The sequence below is a fragment of the Cetorhinus maximus genome, chromosome 10, assembly GCF_964194155.1.
Source record: "Cetorhinus maximus chromosome 10, sCetMax3.hap1.1, whole genome shotgun sequence".
Lineage (NCBI taxonomy): Eukaryota > Metazoa > Chordata > Chondrichthyes > Lamniformes > Cetorhinidae > Cetorhinus > Cetorhinus maximus.
In genome coordinates, this window is record NC_135888.1 from 83,845,657 (window position 1) to 83,866,844 (window position 21,188).

At 43.3% G+C, this 21,188-nt stretch overlaps 2 protein-coding genes across 8 annotated transcripts in view; one reads left to right on the forward strand and one right to left on the reverse strand.

Moving 5' to 3' along the window:
* slc26a2 (solute carrier family 26 member 2) overlaps positions 1–12,078 on the reverse strand; it is a 30,184-nt gene extending 18,106 nt beyond the window's left edge. For 3 of the 7 annotated variants that reach the window (XM_078550708.1, XM_078550704.1, XM_078550707.1), the window contains exon 1: positions 11,939–12,078. The gene's annotated coding sequence lies outside the window, so the exon portion shown is untranslated. Of the gene's footprint in view, positions 1–3,677; positions 3,896–8,974; positions 9,025–11,282; positions 11,409–11,938 lie in introns of those variants that run through there. The other 4 variants (XM_078550709.1, XM_078550703.1, XM_078550705.1 and 1 more) reach the window with 3 other exon arrangements.
* Positions 12,079–12,239: 161 nt separating this feature from the next.
* pde6a (phosphodiesterase 6A, cGMP-specific, rod, alpha) overlaps positions 12,240–21,188 on the forward strand; it is a 123,030-nt gene continuing 114,081 nt past the window's right edge. The window contains exons 1-2 of the mRNA XM_078550712.1: positions 12,240–12,563; positions 16,221–16,399. The gene's annotated coding sequence lies outside the window, so the exon portion shown is untranslated. The remainder of the gene's footprint in view (positions 12,564–16,220; positions 16,400–21,188) is intronic.

The following is a 21,188-nucleotide window of genomic DNA, read 5'->3' on the forward strand; positions in this document are numbered from 1 at the left end:
ATATGAAAGCAGAATGTGTTAATAACAGAACAAGGGTAAGCACTCTGAAAGAGCAACATGGAACAAATAACAGATGGCCGTTTTGGTGAATGGGGTGGGGGGAGGGGGCAGTGGTTGGGAAAAAAAGATAGAAAAAGGGATAAACAATATAAACAATGAATAAATATAAAAATAAGTAAATAAAAAAAAATTCAAAATGACCATGAACTCTCTCCTCAATGATAAAAACAAAAAACTGCGGATGCTGGAAATCCAAAACAAAAACAGAATTACCTGGAAAAACTCAGCAGGTCTGGCAGCATCGGTGGAGAAGAAAAGAGTCGACGTTTCGAGTCCTCATGACCCTTCAACAGAACTGAGTAAAAATAGGAGAGGGGTGAAATATAAGCTGGTTTAAGGTGGGGGGTGGTGGGGGTGGTTGTAGGAACAAGCAAGCAGTGATAGGAGCAGATAATCAAAAGATGTCACAGACAAAAGGATCATAGAGGTGTTGAAGGTGGTGATATTATCTAAAAGAATGTGCTAATTAAGAATGGATGGCAGGACACACAAGGTACAGCTCTAGTGGGGGTGGGGTGAAATAAGACTAACAGGGCATAAAAGGTATGGATTTAAAAATAATGGAAATAGGTGGGAAAAGAAAAATCTATATAAATTATTGGAAAAAACAAAAGGGAGGGGGAAGAAGCGGAAAGGGGGTGGGGATGGAGGAGGGAGTTCAAGATCTAAAGTTGTTGAATTCAATATTCAGCCCGGAAGGCTGTAAAGTGCCGAGTCGGAAGATGAGGTGCTGTTCCTCCAGTTTGCGTTGAGCTTCACGGGAACAATGCAGCAAGCCAAGGACGGATATGTGGGCAAGAGAGCAGGGTGGAGTGTTAAAATGGCAAGCGACAGGGAGGTTTGGGTCATTCTTGCGGACAGACCAAAGGTGTTCTGCAAAGCGGTCGCCCAGTTTGCGTTTGGTCTCTCCAATGTAGAGAAGACCGCATTGGGAGCAACGAATGCAGTAGACTAAGTTGGGGGAAATGCAAGTGAAATGCTGCTTCACTTGAAAGGAGTGTTTTGGCCCTTGGACGGTGAGGAGAGAGGAAGTGAAGGGGCAGGTGTTGCATCTTTTGCGTATGCATGGGGAGGTGCCGTAGGTGGGGGTTGAGGAGTAGGGGGTGATGGAGGAGTGGACCAGGGTGTCCCGGAGGGAACGATCCCTACGGAATGCCGCCGGGGGGGGGGGGCGGGGGGGGGGTGGTGAAGGGAAGATGTGTTTGGTGGTGGCATCATGCTGGAGTTGGCGGAAATGGCAGAGGATGATCCTTTAAATGCGGAGGGTGGTGGGGTGATAAGTGAGGACAAGGGGGACCCAATCGTGTTACTGGGAGGGAGAAGGCGTGAGGGCGGATGCGCAGGAGATGGACCGGACACAGTTGAAGGCCCTGTCAACGACCGTGGGTGGAAAACCTCAGTTAAGGAAGAAGGGGGACATGTCAGAGGAACTGTTTTTGAAGGTAGCATCATCAGAACAGATGCGACGGAGGCGAAGGAACTGAGAGAATGGGATGGAGTCCTTACAGGAAGCGGGGTGTGAGGAGCTGTAGTCGAGGTGGCTGTGGGAGTCGGTAGGCTTGTAATGGATATTGGTGAACAGTCTATCACCAGAAATTGAGACAGAGAGGTCAAGGAAGGGAAGTGTCAGAGATGGACCATGTGAAAATGACAGAAGGGTGGAGATTGGAAGCAAAATTAATAAATTTTTCCAGGTCCCGACGAGAGCATGAAGCAGCACCGAAGTAATCATCGATGTACCGGAGAAAGATTTGTTGGAGGGGGCCGGAGTAGGACTGGAACAAGGAATGTTCCACATACCCCATAAAGAGACAGGCATAGCTGGGGCCCATGCGGGTCCCCATAGCCACACCTTTTATTTGGAGGAAGTGAGAGGAGTTAAAGGAGAAATTGTTCAGTGTGAGAACAAGTTCAGCCAGACGGAGGAGAGTAGTGGTGGATGGGGATTGTTCGGGCCTCTGTTCGAGGAAGAAGCTAAGGGCCCTCAGACCATCCTGGTGGGGGATGGAGGTGTAGAGGGATTGGACGTCCATGGTGAAGAGGAGGCGGTTGGGGCCAGGGAACTGGAAATTGTTGATGTGATGTAAGGTGTCAGAGAAATCACGGATGTAGGTGGGAAGGGACTGGACAAGGGGAGAGAGAAAGGAGTCAAGATAACGAGAAATGAGTTCCGTGGGGCAGGAACAGGCTGACACGATCGGTCTGCTGGGACAGTCCTGTTTGTGGATTTTGGGTAGGAGGTAGAAGTGGGCCGTCCGAGGTTGGGCGACTATCAGGTTGGAAGCTGTGGGAGGAAGATCTCCAGAGGAGATGAGGTCAGTGACAGTCCTGGAAACAATGGCTTGATGTTCAGTGGTGGGGTCATGGTCCAGGGAGAGGTAGAAGGAAGTGTCTGCGAGTTGACGCTCAGCCTCTGCGAGGTAGAGGTCAGTGCGCCAGACAACAACAGCACCATGTGCTTCCACTGGAATCCTCGCGGACCTGAATGAGGACTGCACTGGAAACGTTAACTCTGTTTCTCTCTCCGCAGATACTGTCAGGCCTGCTGGGTTTTTCCAGCATTTTCTGTTTTTATTTCGGATTTCCAGCATCCACAGTATTTTGCTTTTATCTCAGTGTTTAAATACTCACATCCTATTTATCATCAACACTGCTTTATTTATACCATTGAAACATTGGCTCATGTAGGGGCAGAGGCAGGTACTCTGCCACTGAAACCTTATGCAAGCCCTTTAATTTTGAAATAAATCTAAAAAAGTCACTGATTAGAAGGTGAAAGAATCACCATCCACTTATTGGAAAATAGTTAACCAGCTGACATTTGGACAAGCAACCAGACCTGCACTAATGATCAAATTAGAACCCAACATAAGAAATGTAGTTACAACTGATAAATAAAATATTATATGCGTTTAAGCTTTAGGTGGTCGGAATTTAACTCAATCGCAATGAAATTGTTCTACTTAAGAAAGGATTTAATTGCTTTGGTAGCAGTTTAGGGAAGGTTCAGTCAGATTCCTGAGGTGAAGTGGTTATCTGAGAAGGAAAGGCTTCTATACCCACTAGAGTTTAAAAGAATGAGAGATGATCTTATTGAAATATACAAGGTGCCTGAGGGCACTTGACAGGGTGGATGCTGAGAGGATGTTTGCCCAAATGAGGGAGTCTAGAATTCAGGTTTAAACATAAAGGAGGCCTCCCATTTAAAATTGAGATGAGTTTTTTTTTCTCTCAGAAGTTGTTAGTCTGTGGAATTCTCTTCCTCAGAGAGCAGTGGAGGCTGGGTCATAGAATATATTCAAGACAGAGTTGGATAGATTTTTCATCGACAAAGGGAAGTGTGCGCAGACAGGAAAGTGGAGTTGAGGCCACAATCAGATCAGCCACAATTGTATCAATTGGCAGAGCAGGGATGAGGGGCTGAATAGTTCTGCTCCTAATTCTTGTGTTCTTGTGAGAAAGTTTGGACTGAGCTGTACTGGAACATTAGAACAAAATCTTTCAAGCCATAAAGCCTAAATACTTTGAGGCAATTGAAAGAACATTTACAGTGGTTAATACACAGTTGCCTGAAATACAGTTGTCAGCTTGACCCAGTTGGTAGGTAGCCCTCTCACCTCAATCAGAAGCTCGTGGGATCAAGCATCCATCCAGGATCCAGGCATTAAAATCAGGTCTTACACTCTAGTGCAATAATCAGAATGCTGCAATGTTGGAAAGTCTACCCCTTCAGCCTCAAAGCTCCATGCAAACAGTATAGATGGATGGTGAAGGTTTCATGGAACAATTCAAATGATAGCATGCAGCATGTCCAGGGTCCTGACCAACATTTCTCCTGAAAAAAATGTCACCATTTTCATCTCATTGCATAAATTGCTGAGAAGCAATGGTAATAATTTAAAACATTTACTTAGAAATTTTAGCAAGTACCCACATTAGCAAATGTTCCTGGCTGGAGATAAAAACCTAACACTGCCCTAGTGTTTAGCCTTCAGTTATATCTGGCTGTGAAAATACTCAAGCCAAGAACATTCAGTAATGTTGATTGAATTTTGGACATGGACCAGGACAAGTTAATATTTCACCTTGTTACCACATTCTGATATTTGTACTCTGATGACATATTTTGCATATTGGAGATATTCCTGCATTCTTCCTATTCATACAGACCTAATGATTTGGGTGCCAAATTCAAAGTCATTCTTTTCAGAGCAATTATCATTTTATATCCAGCACCAACAATGATTTCTGTGTAATGCATCTGACTTGCTTAACTTGACAGTTTTACGTGGGGATAAACAATTTATCAATCTGGCAGCAAGTCATTAAATGAATGAATGATAGAAGTATGATAGCAATTGACTATTAATCAAGAAATAAGTTCAATCTAGAAAATTCCATATGTAATATTACACAGCACTTCAGTAACAGTGTACATTAATATATCTCAAAAAAGTCATAATTCTGCTTTTTCTTTGGCGACGTCAGTGTAAAAGAGCTAATGCATTCACAGAATAACTCTCCAGTTTACTAATTTTATCTTGCACCTTTTATGATGAGTCGTAACATGACATTGTAAATTTCTTACTAACAATACTCAAGTAACAAGATTAGCAAATGCCCAGTTATAAATCTTGCTAAGGTTTTGAGGGCCCAGTCTTTGTTAAATATCTAAAAAAAAGAAATTCCTTCTTGATACAGGCCTGGGATTTGGATTTGTAATGATGGCAAAACTGTCAGTACTTGCTGCCATTATGGTGTTCAATGAATCGCAATTTCTGGCGTTTGCGCATGTAGCTTAACGTGGAAATCTGAAGTCACTGTCAGTGATACACTGCTCCCCCCCACAGGGTATGCTCTTGCTGTCTTCACAGATCCAATCAACACAGAACTAGCGAATTAATATTAAGTTCAACCTTTCTTTTCCCGCTATTCCCATGGTAAAAAACATTATAAATGTTTTAGCAGGTATTACTGAGTTTTTAAATAGAATAATTCATAATTACTGTTGAACAACCTATCTGGCCCTGAAAAACTAAATTTACAAGCATGGCATCTCATTCCCTCAGAATGCTAATTAAAACAGGTTAAAAATCATACAATTTTCAAAGTTTATGATATTTCAGTTTATAACTTAATCCAATGCGTATGTCCAAATCTTTATTTTGCATTTTCTATACAATGATTAAAGTGTGAATTATAATCCTTGCTTCGCAGTTTGTGAAAATTCTTCAACCTGATTGGCTTATCATTGTTGCTGGATGCCAGAGATGGCACCAAATTTAGAGTCTCATCAGAATAGAGCTGCTTTTTGCGAGGTCAGCTGTGTGCCGTGAGTGGTGTCCCTTTGCCATTGACCACAAAATCCAGGCCTATATATGTACTGAAACCAAAAAGATAAAGGAAATACAAGCAGAAAAATGTTTTTTTTTCCCCTCACAAATGAAACCACTTAGCTCAAGGTTATGTGAAAAATTAAAATTGTACTGTCAAAGGCATAGCTGAGAAATTCAATTTTTGTGATAGAGATGTCCGTAACTCCTCACTTGTTGTTGGAAAGCAGGGGACAGCGAATGAAGATGACAGTCGGCAATGCAAGAAAGAACCTGGGGTTATCTTTACTTTCTAGATAATCCTGGAAAAGCTAATACTTCATGATAATGTAAAACCAATTTACAAGCAGTCACTATTGTTATGTAGGTGAACACAGCAGTCAGTAAAGCACAGTAAGATCTCATGAACAATATTTTGATTGACTAATTAATTCTGTTATTTGGTGCTATTGGTTCAAGTAGGTGGACCAGAGACATTTTCCTGCCATAAATACCTTAACCAACAAAACAGGCAATTTGGGACCTTGGTTAATGCTCATCCAACAATGCAACAGACCTTCATAATGCCTAGATTCTGTGCCAAGTCCTGGTACCTTGAAAACACAATCTTCTGACCCAAGCACCAAGGATTCTATCAGTTGAACCAAGCTGATACTCATATTTCACAGAATCACAGTACAGAAGAGGCCCTTCGGCCCATCGAGTCTGCACCAACACGTGAGAAACACCTGACCTCCTACCTAACCCATTTACCAGCACTTGGCCCATAGTCTTGAATGTTATGACATGCCTAGTGCTCATCCAGGAACTTTTTAAAGCATGTGAGGCAACCCGCCTCCACCATCCTCCCAGGCAGCACATTCCAGACCGTCACCACCCTCTGGGTAAAAAGGTTTTTCCTCACATCCCCCCTAAACCTCCTGCCCCTCACCTTGAACTTATGCCCCCTTGTGACTGACCCTTCAACTAAGGGGAACAGCTGCTCCCTATCCGCCCTTTCCATGCCCCTCATAATCTTGTACACCTTGATCAGGTCGCCCCTCAGTCTTCTCTGCTCCAACGAAAACAACCCAAGTCTATCCAACCTCTCTTCATAACTTAAATGTTTCATCCCAGGCAACATCCTGGTGAATCTCCTCTGCACCCTCTCCAATGCAATCACATCCTTCCTACAATGTGGCGACCAGAACTGCACACAGTACTCCAGCTGTGGCCTCACCAAGGTTCTATACAACTCCAGCATGACCTCCCTAATTTTGTAATCTATGCCTCGATTGATAAAGGCAAGTGTCCCATATGCCTTTTTCACCACCCCACTAACATGCTGCTCTGCCTTCAGAGATCTAGGGACACACGCCAAGGTCCCTTCATTCCTCAGAACTTCCTAGTGCCATGCCAATCATTGAATACTTTCTTGTCAAATTACTTCTTCCAAAGTGTATCACCTCACACTTTACAGGGTTAAATTCCATCTGCCACTTATCTGCCCATTTGACTGTCCCGTCTGTATCTTCCTGTAGCCCAAGACACTCAGCCTCACTGTTAACCACCCGGCCAATCTTTGTGTCATCCGCAAACTTACTAATCCTACCCCCCACATAGTCATCTATGTCATTTATATAAATGACAAATAATAAGGGACCCAGCACAGATCCCTGTGGTACACCACTGGACACTGGCTTCTAGTCACTAAAGCAGCCTTCTGTCACCACCCTCTATCTCCTACAACTAAGCCAATTTTGAATCCACCTTATCAAATTACCCTGTATCCCATGTGCATTTGCCTTCTTTAGAAGTCTCCCATGTGGGACCTTGTCAAAAGCTTTGCTGAAATCCATATAAACTACATCAACTGCACTACCCTCATCTACACACTTGGTCACCTCCTCAAAAAATTCATTCAAATTTGTTAGGTATGACCTCCCTCTGACAAAGCCATGCTGACTATCCCTGATCAAACCTTGCCTCTCCTAGTGGAGGGAGATTCTCTCATTCAGAATTTTCTCCAATAGTTTCCCTACCAATGACGTGAGACTCACTGGCCTGTAGTTCCCTGGCTTATCTCTCCAACCCTTCTTAAATAGCGGAACCACATTAGCTGTTCTCCAGTCCTCTGGCACCTCCCCCGTGGCCAGAGAGGAATTACAAATTTGGGTCAGAGCCTAGTTACAGGAAGAAAAGTTTAATTGTGGCTTACTTGAGTTTACTGATGCATTAACAAGTTCTATAGTCATGCCCTAGATCACAAGCAATTGAATTACAAACCAACTAACTTACTGAAATTATCAAAACCATGGCAATTGTATATACTATACACAGGAATAGTCAGCTGTAATCATCACAAGGTGGCAATACATTGTTGGAACTGCAGTTGGTTATGGTGGGGTTTTATCTCAGTTTAATGTTTAGCTTTAATTTTAATTGAAGTTTTCGAATTAATTCAGTAGGTTATAAACTATTTTAATTTAATCATAAAATAATGCTCTAACTATACTACAGAACCTCTAAGCAGCAGCATCTGGAATAGCCTTGGCTCTCAGTGCTGTGGAACCACCCCATTTATATTGCAGGCTGTTTCCATTATATCATTGGCAACAGACAAACAGCTGGACACGCCCATTGCTTAACAGTCAATTTTATTTTATGTTCACCAATCCTTTATTAATGGTTGAAATGATTCACATAGACCAGTGCTTGAGAAGGGAATTAGTGGTTGTACATCCCATCTGCCACCAGCATTCCCAGCAAAATTAATTTTGTTGCTATTCTGGTGTTGCTGCCTCATGCGAAGCAGGCAGAAAGTATTGCTTCAGGTGGGTCCGGCGCCCCTCAGAGACAGAAATACCACCTTATTAGCTTACGATTGCTTTGCTGCACTATGCATGCAAGCATGTCCCTGCTACCTTGTCTTCTTGTGTCATTCAGTCCACTGTTTGGGAACAATTAATCTAAAAATTACCTTGTTACATTTGATCTAACACTTGGTTTGCAAAAATCCCAAAATGTTAGTGAATGGTTAAGGATGTTTCAGATAGAATTATAGCAACAGTTGTGTAAGGTAAATTTGCAGTAAAACAGCCAGTGGCATGACAACAAAAGTATTATGAGATTATATCCTTTGATGGGGGGTTGGTTAGCCTAGTTGGCCAGACAGATAGCATGTGGATTAGGTTAACTCGGGGTTTGATTTCCATTCCAGCTGAGGTAGACTTGGGATCTGCCCCCTTGCTCTACTCAGTTTGAAAAGAAAAAAATCACAACAGCTGCCGTGGTTCAGCAAATAATTGCCAATGACCTGCCTTTGGGCCAAGAACTCGAGAAAAAGAAGAATACCCTCCAATGGCACACAGTCCTCCCTAACACATGCAACTGAAGAAAGTTAAAGACTGTGGTTATTTGCTTAAAATATACTATTACATCAAAACTTCAGCAGGATTCATATATTCTATAAGCTAATCGGGAGGTTGAAAAGACCCTCCACCATCTCAAAGGAAAATATTGCACTAGCCTGATTTTCTGAAGCCATGGTCAGTTGTCTTTTACAGTATTACACAACAGTTGCCTTGATGGCAAAAGCTTACATTATTCTGGTTTGCGCAAGTGCTGAGATGTTAACGGGACATCAGCAGGCCTGAAAAGAAAAAATGGTTAGTGATATGACATGGGTGAGCATATCTACTGTGAAAATATTAATAAAATTTAGCAATAAAACAATTGCATTAAACATAATATACGGAGCAACACAAACTTATTGCCTCAGCTGTGGCTCAGTTGGTAACATTCTCGCCTAAGTCACAAGATTCTGGGTAAAAGTCCCACCCCATGATTTAAGCACAAAAATCAAGGCTAACGTCTCAGTACAATACTGAGAGAGTGCTGCACTGTTGGAAGTGCTGTCTTTCAGGTGAGATCTTAAACCAAGGACCTATCTGCTCTCTCAGGTGTACATAAAAGATCTCCTGGCACCATTTCAAAGAAGATTAGGGGAGTTATCCCAGTATCCTGGCCAATATCTATCCTGCAATCAACACCACAAAAACAATTTATCTGGTCATATTTCACTTATCTCAACTAAACTGACTATTCCTGCAACCAGAAAAAGGAGCAAATGGTGTAGGCAGTGACTCAGTTGTTAGAACTCTCGCCTCTGAAACACAAGGTTCCTGGTTCATGACACACTCCAGAGAATGAACGCAAAAATGATTTGGGCTTAAATGTGGGGGGGCATGATTGGGAAATTTGCAGATGACACAAAAATTGGTTGTGTAGTGGTTTGGTTTAGTGGGCAGAATAGTAGTAACGGAATCCAATCTGGAGAAGTGTGAGGCATTTTGGGAGGGCAAACAAAGCAAGGGCATACTCAATATACAGAAGGATATTGAGAGGGGTTGAGGAAGTAAGAGACCTTGGAATGCATGTCCACAGGTCCCTGAAGGTGGCAAGACAAGTAGATAAGGTGGTAAAGAAAGCATACGGAATGCTTTTCTTTATTGCACAAGGTATTTAATACAAAAAAGAGGGATGTAATGCTCAAACTGTATAAAATGCCAGTTAGGCCACAGCTGGAATTTTGTGCACAGTTCTGGTCACCACATTACAGGAAGGACATAAATCCCCTCTGTATTCTCCCCAGAGCAATTACAAGAATGTTGCCAGGGCTTGAAAATTGCAGCTATGAGGAAAGATTAGGTAGGCTAGGGTTGTTTTCCTTAGAACAGAGGAGTGACTTGATTGAGGTCTACAAAATTATGAGGGGCCTAGATAGATCAGATAGGGAAGACTTGTTTCCCCCCGGAGAGAGATCAATTACCAGGGGGCACAGATTGAAGGTGATTGGGAAGAATTAGAGAGGATATCAGGAAAAACTTTTTCACTCAAAGTGGTAGGTGTCTGGAATTAGCTGCCCAGATTGGTGGTTGAGAGAAGCCCTCTACACATTTAAAAAAGGTACCTGGATCTGCACCTAAAGTGCTGTAACCTGTAAGGCTACGAACCAGGTGCTGGAAGGTGGGATTAGAATGGATGGCTAATTTTTCAGGTGGCACAGATATGATGGGCTGAATGGCCTCTTTCTGTACCATAACTTTTCTTTGGTTCTATGGTTCTAAAAATGAAGGCTGATACTCCAACGCAGAGAGGGAGCAGTGCATGGTCGGAGGTGCTGTCTTTCGGATGTTAAACCAAGGTCCCACCTGCTCAGGTGGATGTAAAAGATCCATGGCATTATTTAAAAGAGCAGGGGAGTTATCCCGAGTGTCCTGGCCAATATTTATCCCTCAATCAACATTACAAAAACAGATTATCTGGTCATTATCAGATTGCTGTTTGTGGGAGTTTGCTGTGCACACATTAACTGCCATGTTTCCTATATTACAACAGTCACCACACTTCAAAAGGTACTTCATTGGCTGTAAACTGATTGTACACGTCCTGGGGTCATGAAAAGTGATAAAGACAAGTTTTTTTCTCTCTTTATGTCTGTGGATAACAGAGCAGCCTTTCAAGCATGGGCAATGGCTAGCCTTTCCAGAAAGTTACACCACTCCCTTAACAGCAACAGCCCTTCCCTTTAAACAAAGGCCAACTTTATTAACATTATAAGATATAGTTCATACTGTAGGACCTTATTCTCCATGTCCAACAAGCGTTCAGCTAAAGCCAGGCTTAGAATACAAATCACGTTTAAAATGCTTACTAAATATAACTTTAGCACCATCAAATGGCAGACCAACAATTGCAGTACATCCCTTTAAAAAAAAGCACCATTTGGGTTGCTAACGTTTCCAGTTCCTCAAGGGTGCATGCGACAAAACTGCATTAACTTCAGCAATTAATTTGTTAGAAACCTTGTATCACCCTGCTTTAAGTGCACTACAATATATAAAGAACTGCCCTTTGCTTCAGCCTATTGCTAAGGCTTCCAATGGGGAAAGATCATAACATGCATACCGAGCTTCAACACGTTCCCAATGAAAATATCAACAGGCCAACCCGAAACTCCAACTCTGATGAAAGGTCATCGACCTGAAACGTTAACTGTTCCTCTCTCCACAGATGCTAAGTATTTTCAGCATTTTCTGTTTTTTTTAAAGGTTCCCTCTGGTTAGTTTCAATTTTACAGGGGCTCGCTAAAAGTTAGTTCGGAATTTCCAACCACTCTCTTTAAAAGGAGCCGTAAACAAAAATGTCAGAGGTCAATTTCTGGCAGCAAACCTCAATTAATGTCTCAAACTTTTCCTGTATAACAGGTACCTGCCACCTCACAAAAGAATCGACTGTTAAATATCACACCATCAAGCAGTTAGAGGGACGCCCACGTCGTCCTTAGCTTTCAAAATAGCAGCATTTGACAGTAGGCAGAAATTGTAACTAAACCTATTTTTAGCGCCACAGAAGTGATTTAGATCACATTAAAAAAAGAAACAATGAAATTATTGAGTAATTAACAACATGGAAAGAGAAGGCGCGATCCCAGTACTGCTCAGTCAATTTCAATGCAACCCACTCACTACATTGCTGTCTCGCTGCAGAATGAACTCACTCACCTACTAACAGGATCCTGTTTAGCAATGATTACACTGTAACAGGTAACTGGCACTTACGCATGCGGCTATCAAGTGAAATAATATGATAAATTGTAGCAATATTCCTTCCAGTTGAGTATCACCCAGCGGGTCATTGGCCACGTACGTGCCGCAACCAGGCGCCGTGAAACGTCACCGCCACAGAGCGAATTCATTGGGCGTGGCTAATCAGAGCCCCACCCACGTACGGTGGCGTGAACCTCCCTGATTGGTCAGAGCTCCGACCATGTGCTTCCACTGGAATCCTCGCGGACCTGAATGAGGACCGCACTGGATTGCTCAGAGTCCCAGCTACTGTGACCAGTGTTCCTTTGCCAAGTTTTCTCGTTAATCAGTGTCTTATGTGCAGCTCCATGTCCTTTGCTGGAAGATTGAACGGAGATTTGTGTTGTTTTCAAGTACATGTTTTGAAATACTTGAATCCCAACATGGAACTTAAATGCATGTCAGAAACTCTGGCCTGTATTGAACGGCAGAATTGAGTCTCACGTGTTTCCCTCCCAGGTCTCTTGGTCCAGCTACAAATCAACATATTACCCATTAAGAAATGTGATCTATTTGTGTGCATGCCATTGTACGCTCAAAAGTAAGTGCAACTCCATATGTTTAAATGAGTTTGCAATTTGTTGCCAGTCATAAATATTATTCAACCAATGTTGACAAATTTAGAAGGAATGTTGGTTGTCTGAGTTTAGAGTCTTTACTGCATTAGTCATAAACCATCTTTGAAATTGACATTAATAGCTGGAGCACAGAACTGAACATCTGCCCAGTCCTACATTCCAACAGTGACTATACTCCATTTCATTGGCTGTAAAGCACTTTGAAACATCGAGCGGTTATGAAAAGTGCTATATAAATGCAAGTCTTTCATTTTGTTTGGTGTGCATGGGGGCTGATACAAGAGGGCCCCATCTACACAGTAGGTGAGTTTCCCTTACAGTTTTACACTCGAGTGATATAGATCTCATTCTTTGATTGAAGGGGAACATTTTTTGATTTAGGCACACAAAGTGAGTGGTGGGTGTGTTGCCAGCTCTGGCCACCCTGTTCACCCGATGCATTTGTAAGGAGACCTGATCAATTATCCTGGGCAGGCCACATCAACATTGAATTGGCAAGCTGCCGGCAAATAAATAAATTAACCAATAAACAGATTAACTAATTAACAGCCCCTTAAAGGGGCACAGTAACAAAAATCAAAAACTTTAACAGAAACTTATCAAATTAAATTAAAGTAACTTTCCTGCGTCTGACGATGCACTGCAGCCCCTGCGGCATCCACCAGTTACGGAAGGCCTCAAGCCTACAAGTGGACACTGCAAGCTCCCTCACCAGAGACACCCAGGCATGAACATAGCCAAGGAAGAAAGGCCAAGTGACCCCCTCAACTACCCACTGCCTGGACCTGTTCGTGGCTGCCTTGGCCAGGCCCAGGAGCAGGCTAACAAGGAGGCCTGCTGCCCTGCCTGCTGCCCCCACCTCTCCCCCACACAGAGTGGCCAAAGATTAGGAGTGTGGGGCCAAAGTGCAAATAAAACTTGAGGAGCAGCCCCTCAAATAATGAAATAGGGGCAGCAACCTCGAGCCATCTATCTCTATGTGAAACACGGACTCCTCAAGGCTGCAGAAAGTACAGGCGGCCCGGAAGCTCTTGAACCATTGCACAGGACGGCTGTGTGCAGCATCCTCCATGGCAAATCCCTGATGGAAAAGGGGAGGACTTGCACATGGAGAACCTCCAACCAGGGGCCCCCGCCACCTCTGGTTGGTGTTGTCAGCATTTATTGTGCGCCTTAATTGCAGCTTGTTCACTGGGAAATTGGGAAATCAAGCCAAGCTTGAATGAGCCTGTAGCAGCAATTTAAAGGGTTTTGGAGGGGAAGCTATTAAGCATGAAAGGGAACAGCAATTTTTAATGTCAGGGAAAATTGTTGCATATAGCAACAAGATCAAATATTAAGGTTCCAAGCACATAAGCAACCAGAGTAAAAGTGATTGCCAGACCTATCTCCAGCTTCCCCTTACATTCAATTGAGGATCACTTTAAACATGGCTGGAAATGGCAACGAAGGTACAACAGGATAGTGAGTTGAGAAACTGGCAGTAGCAATTCAGGTAGAGATGGAAATTGAGTCAGATTGACCCCAATTTATAGCTATCAAATAAGCCCCCTCCCCTTCAAACCACTACCCCCTCCCCCCAACTAAGGCCTAAAATTAATTTTGGACTCCCCTTTGGGGCTGTCCCACCCTCCCCTTAGGAGCTCTGATTGTCAAAACCAAGGTCAGCATAAAAATTGGAATGCCTGGACAATCAGCCGTAAATTTGCTGGTCAATTCGTCATAAGATTTTGGTCCTGCGACTACCCCATTTTTAGCTGCAAAGAGGGCAGTAACAGAACAAAACATGACCTAAAGGTTCCAAAACTGCATTCGCTTTAAGATATATATTTTTTTTAATCTTTTAAATTTGGCAGAATTGCCATTTATGTCAACTTCATTCAGTTGGCAGCTCTCTCACCTCTGAATCAGCAGGGTGTGGGTTCAAGATTCACTTCACAATTTGGAGCGCAGAATCTCAGTTGATATGTTCAGATGATATGTTAAATCTTGGTCCAGTGTGTCACTTCAGGTGGATGCTAAAGATCCTAATGACACTACTTGTATAAAAGCAGGGAGTTTTCCTGATGGCCAAGCTAATATGCACCCCTCAAACTAACAAACAAACTGGCCGTGTCGCTGCTGCATGCGGGATTTTGCTATGTGTAAAATTCCCTGCTGTGTATACCTAGATAACAAAATAAATTCCTTCAAAGTTAGTTTTTGTGATAAGATGCCAGAGAAATGCAATTTTTTTCTTTTCTTTTGAAGTGTATTTTTGATGTATTGATGGCTTACACATCAAACATCTAAATCATCATAAATTTTCTACAGAATACATAAATTATTCTACAATTTCCTGCATGATGGAGGTAAATTTAATCCCCAAGAATGGATGGATTTGGAGCAGGTGAAAAGTAAAAATGTTAAAAATTTCAAACCCCACTTTGGGTTGTGACAGTGACAAACAAGATAACCAATCTGCTCTGAGGAGGCGGGTAAGACACTGAAATTTTTAAGGAGATTTGTGCCTCCATTGGAACATGAGTTTTATTTTTAACTAATGTTGGCTGTAAAAAAGACCCAAGAAAGGTTGGATCCATTTACAGCACTGCTGTGGACCAGGTGTGTTTCTTCCAGGATTAAACAGACTTCACAATCAGCATAACTAGCCCTCATCTCCTCCAACCCCGACCTCGACTATCTCTGACCTCCACAATCCCCACCTCACCAATCTCCACAACTACCCCCAGCCTGCAATATGCCATAGACTTTCCACTCGAAAGGTTGGCTGGCAAATGTGAAGCACTGCAGAAAAAAATTAAAAGATGTTCTGTTAATTTCAGCAGAATGTCCAGGAAATCCTCACTTCTGGATTTTCCATTCAGAAACCTACCTCCCCTTTCTCTCCATGGCCTGAGTAAATACAGAGATAAGCAAGTTTAAAAGCAGAGAAATATTAAGATACTTCGAGTTAAATACCGAGAGTGACCTTTTTCTTCACCATTTAGGTAGTAGCATCCATTATAGAACCTGGTTAGAAGTGAAAATGAAAGTAAAAATACCCCCATTGTCTCAAAATGACATATAAGAAATATGCTTAACAATGCCCTTTAGGTTTATATGATTTCTCTAGACTGAAATTTAATAAGAACATAAGATAGTTCAACCGTGCTGTTTTAGAAATATATGGTAAATTTCAAAGTCTTTTGAAATGATTTGAACTTTTTAATGTGCTTTCATCCCAACCCCTTAGCCAGGCATTCTCAACCCACTTCAAGCTTTATGCGCTCAAATTTAACTGTTCAAGTAAACAGGTTCTGAGTGGGTTAGAATCTCACAAAAATGTCTTCAACCATACCATGGGTCATCCTTCCTAAATGTTTTACTGCTGCTGATTGTCTTTATTATTAATATAGTATGTGAGCATACTAGGGTCTATTTCTTCATGTATTGTATCACACATTTCTGTTAAATTGAGTGAGGTGGAGACAGCACCCTGTGGGAGATGTGTGGAGGGTCCCTGAACATTCTTGCCATCCAGGACCCAAAAATTCTTAAGCTGGTTCTTTTTTTGAGGCCTAAAATGAAATACAATGTCCCACCCTTTAAATTCACAGTTGCCTTTTCCACTGTTGCAGCAGCTCCCTTGCTGGGGGCAATTCCAGCCTCAGAGCCCATCCTTCATGGTAAATGTTCCTGACTCAAGAAAACAGCTTGGGGTTATTAGGCTTTCCAAGAAGCCAACTTAAATATAGGGTACTGAAGAAAGAAACCACAAAGGATGACATAAAACTACAAGGAAGCCAATCTTCATAAGGTGAGTGCAATAACATTTGTAGATTGCAGACCAGTTTCACATGAACAAACAGCCAGGAATATGTCCAGCCATATTTGCCAGTCTGCATGAGTGTATTGTCTGACTGATTTTTCCTGCCCTTTCCCACAATCCTTTTATATTTAAATCCTGTCTGTGTGTAATATTCCAGTGATGCTGAAATATTAACAAACCTGTCCTCTCCAAAAATGTTACCTGACCTGCTGAATGTTTCCAGCATTTTCTAGTTTTCTTCCAGTATATGTTAACCTGGATGCTGTTGAGAGAAAGAGGCAACTCTTGTACACCAGTGAAGATCTAATCATTGAACCTGAGATTAAATTATTTGTCTTTCTCAAGCTCCCCACCAGTAATTTCATTATATAATTCTGCACAAAATTACTAACACTTATTTACTTAACATGAGATAAAAAGTAGAATGAGAACATTCAATAGAATGCAAACTTCAATCACCAACAGTTTGTTTTATCAGTTTTCTCCTCATTGCTGCTATCATTGTTAAAATAAAGTCACTTTGTACGGATCACACAGCAGCCAGGTTCAAATTTCAATTATTCAAATTCCACAAATATAAATATACTGGGGGATTGGAGGGAGTGGGGTGGTATTAGGAGGAGGATAGGAGCAGAACCACACAAATTTATAAGATGCTATTTAGTGTCAACCTCAGCTCAGTGATAACACTCTCCCTTCTGAGTCAGAAGATTATGGGATCCACACCCACTCTGAAGACTTGAGCACATTCAAGTTGCTGTTGCTTCATTCCAGCATCGAAATACTTCAGTACTGAGGAGTGTTTCACTGTTTCAAATGCAGAGTTTTTGGATGAGACACTAAACTGAGACCCTTTCTGCCCTATCAGTTGGAAGTGAGGATCCCACTACACTATTTGAAGTAGACCAGGAGCGATGTCCTGGCTAATATTTATCTAACAACCAACACCTCATTGCCATTTGTGTGCCAATTGGTTGCTGCATTTCCCTGTATTACAGCAGTGACTACAGACAAGATTTTACATTTTGATTCAGGACCCCAACAGCAGGGTCAAGAGTGGATCCCAACCCCACAATTTGTCAGGAGCAAGCACCTGCCAGTGATTTTGCCAGAAATGGTAATTAATGGTCAGAGGGCAGGCTTGCGATTCAATTAGGGATGGTGGCTGGGGGTTCCTGAAACTGGTAAGAGGCCTCCATTATAGAAGAAACTGGGCCTGCTCTTGCAGGTAAGGGAACGCGAGAGTGCCTTCACATTTTGGTGCCTTCTCAGCAACTTTAAAAATTGAATATTAAAAAATGGTCACAGCTGCTGGGCCACCAACGTAGACTGAGAAACCCCCCCCCGCCCCCCCGCCACCCCCCCACAGTAGGCAGCTCTGGCCAGATAGGTGAGCAGGTTCTCAAAATGTTGGCCCCTGGTCTGGCACTGGGAGGCCATGACCAGGCATTTGGTCTGTTGCTGACATATTCTGATAATTGGCCTTAATTGGCCATAAACCTACCTTGACTGACTAGTCAAAACTTGTAAGCAGGTAGCCCTTCCGCCTCCAGGAAAATGGCCCTCACCTGGCTGCCTCCATTCTCACCCCCATATGGGGGCTAAAATTTTGCTCTAAGCTTCAAAACGTACTTCATCAGCTGTAAAGTAATTTTGGGCATGGGTGCTACATAAATGAAAAGGGATAGCAATTCGTCTCAGGCAGTGGTGTAATGAAACAGGCTATATCAGATAGACAGCCTATAATACACAGTGCTTGATAATCAATTGCATTGCAGTCAATGGCATATCAGGTGCTGCACAGATCCAAAACCGCCCGTTTTGCACCACCACCCCAAATGAATTTCCACCCCAAGTTCTTCCTTCATGCATCCTAATCATGCCAATGTCCCAGAGATGAAGGGACAATGTTCTAATCCACTGTGACACCCAAAATGCATTGCTTACACTTGTTAGCTTGTGGGAGACATTTTTCCCTTTGATCGACAATAAAGTGTAACTTCATATCTTCACACATTAACAGCTAAACATTATCAGATGTCACCTTGTTGGTGCTACAGCTGTTGTACTCATGTTGGTTCCTCATAACAGTCACTGCACTCAAGAATTTAATGTGTGAAATGTGTGACGCATTTCAATGTGAAAAGAGATGATATATGAATGCAAATAAGGGGAGGTGGTGGCGTAGTGGTGATGTCACTGGACTAGTAATCCAGAGGCCAAGGCTAATGCTCTGGGGACATGGGTTCAAATCCCACCACAGCAGCTGGTGAAACTTGAATTCAGTTAATAAATCTTGAATGAAAAGCTAGCCTCAGTAACTGTGACCATGAAACCATTGTCGTTAAAGACCCATCTGTTTCACTAATGCCCCTCTGCCACCAGATTCCTGACAGTGGGGTGAAACTAAAGGATTAAGTTCTCTGATGGTTGAAGACGGATCGAGTTGGGAAGTTTTGCATGCACCTGCATGTCATGCATGCTCAATAAGGGTGGGAGCTCTAGGATCAGATGGTCTCATGGAGAATTAATTGCACCTTTCAAGTTAAGTTCTCCATGAGCAAGAAATACGTGCTTCCAGATTGACTGCAACATACAAGTGGCCAGCAGCAGGCAAGGTAGTGTACTTGCTGGAGTTGGAGTGCATAGCTGCTGCTTCTTCCTCTCTGGGGAGTTTTGTTATGCAACAGGCCGTGATTGAGATTGGGTGGCGGCAGGCAAAAGGGCAGGGTTACCCATGGGGGGAGAAGGTGGGTGTATTCTAAGGGGCATGAGGCAGGGAGGCTGTCTGAGGCAGAGAGAGGTGGAGAGTAGGCTGTCTGAGGCAGGGAGGGAAGGCAAGGATGTGCAGAGGAGGAAGGGCCTGGTATCATGTGTGTGGTAATCCTGTTGTTGGGTGGGAGAGGGGCTTTCCAGGTAGGGATGGTTTGAGGGCGATAATCCTAAAGGGCAGGGACAGTGCTGTAAATGGTGGGGTCCTTGGGGGTTGAACTGAGGACACTGGGCAGTGGAGGGAACAGTCACAGACAGAGGGACTGGGATGTGGTAGGGTTGGGAGCTCCAGGGTCATGATCGGGTATTGGATGGTCTCATGTGGAGGTTATGGAATCATACATTACAGGTGGTGCAGATAATGGGAGGAGCCAGGGTCAGGGCCAGGGTGGGCATGGGGACAATAATGGGTGTAAGCTCAGAGGGGAGAGAAGGCATGTGGAGGGCGGTGGTTATAAGATCAAAGGTAATAGAGGGAGCTTCAAGGCCAACAGAGGGGAGAGGAATGATTATAGTGGATAATCATGAGCTAAATGGATGGGAACTATGGTCAGGTGTATTCTCATATCTCTGGCCACATTGAGAACACATTGCTGCCTGTCCCATGGGTCTCATTCAACTGCCACCCCAGCAAGATCAGGAGAAGGAGGACGGGGTATGCTAAAGAACAGCTCCTGTCAACTGAGGGAAGGAGGGGTTTGGCAGACCTATGATCTCTTGTGGGAGACAGAAGGAGGATACAGTACCATGCAGAGAACTTCAATGTCAGAAGGCTGTATGTCCAGAATGATTGTGGAAAGCAAGGGTCATACTAGGATGGTTATTCCTGAGGTCCTGAGACTTGAGGGTAACTGTGAGAAGCTCAAGGATGATAGGGGTAGTGCCGAGGTTAATTGGTGGCAGGTTGAGGGTTACAGGGGAAGTGGTGGGTGCGGTGGGTGGATGTACAACTGTGCGGGGATGAATCTTGAGGTTCCCTGATTGGTGGTCATGGCTGATAAGGAGGTGGGTGGAACTTATCTGAGGGCAAGGCAAGGACGTTGGAATGCGGTTTGAGGATGAAGGAAGGGAGCTCAATAGTGATTGAGCACAGTCATGGCTTTCAATTCCAGAGTCACTGCTCCAGTGTCCATTCACATGACTCAATCAACAGAAAGTGCTCTTGGCATTGATCTGCAGGATGGTATTGATCATAGCGGGGTGGGTAAAGGCCAGGCTTTGCCCAGTACTAAGTATAGGGCTTCTTATTGGGCAAAATTGTTCAGGACAGGAGGGAGGGCCTCAAAGAATATGGTGACCAGTTCAATCCCTGCAACTTGTTCAGAACAGTTCAAGCAGACATGATGATGGGTCAAGTCAAACCAGCGCTTGTTCTAGCTCTGGTGCAGCTGCAGAGGGATGGGTGGAGGATGGCCCAGAATTAGGCAGAACAGCAGCCAGAACAGTGACATGGTGTGACAGCAGAGGGCCAAGAAGAGCAGGATGCTACTAACCAGCATCGAGCATTGGCACAGAATCGAATGTACCGCAGGCGATGCAGTTACCTGTAAATGTGGGAGAGGCAATGTCGAAGGTGGCTGAGGATGTCACAGGCTGCCATCACTCACATGTGCCAGCTCCTCCAGGAAGAACTGTGACCACGTGGACTGAGAGGCAATCCATTGCCGGCAGCATTGAAAGTCACCGTGGCATGAAACTTAAAATGAAAGCAAAATACTGCGGATGCTGGAAATCTGGAATATAAACGGAAAATGCTGGAAAAACTCAGCAGGCCTGACAACATCTTTGGTGAGAGAAACAGTTAACATTTCAAGTCTGCCTGACTGCTCTGAAGAAGGGCCATACAGATTCAAAATGTTAACTCTGTTTCTCTCTCTGCAGATGCTGTCAGACCTGCTGAGTTTTTCCAGCATTTTCTGTTTTTATTATGTGACATTAAACTTCTTTGCTAGTGGCTCTTTCCAGCACTCCACTGGGGCCATGTATGGAATATTGCAGTCTATCA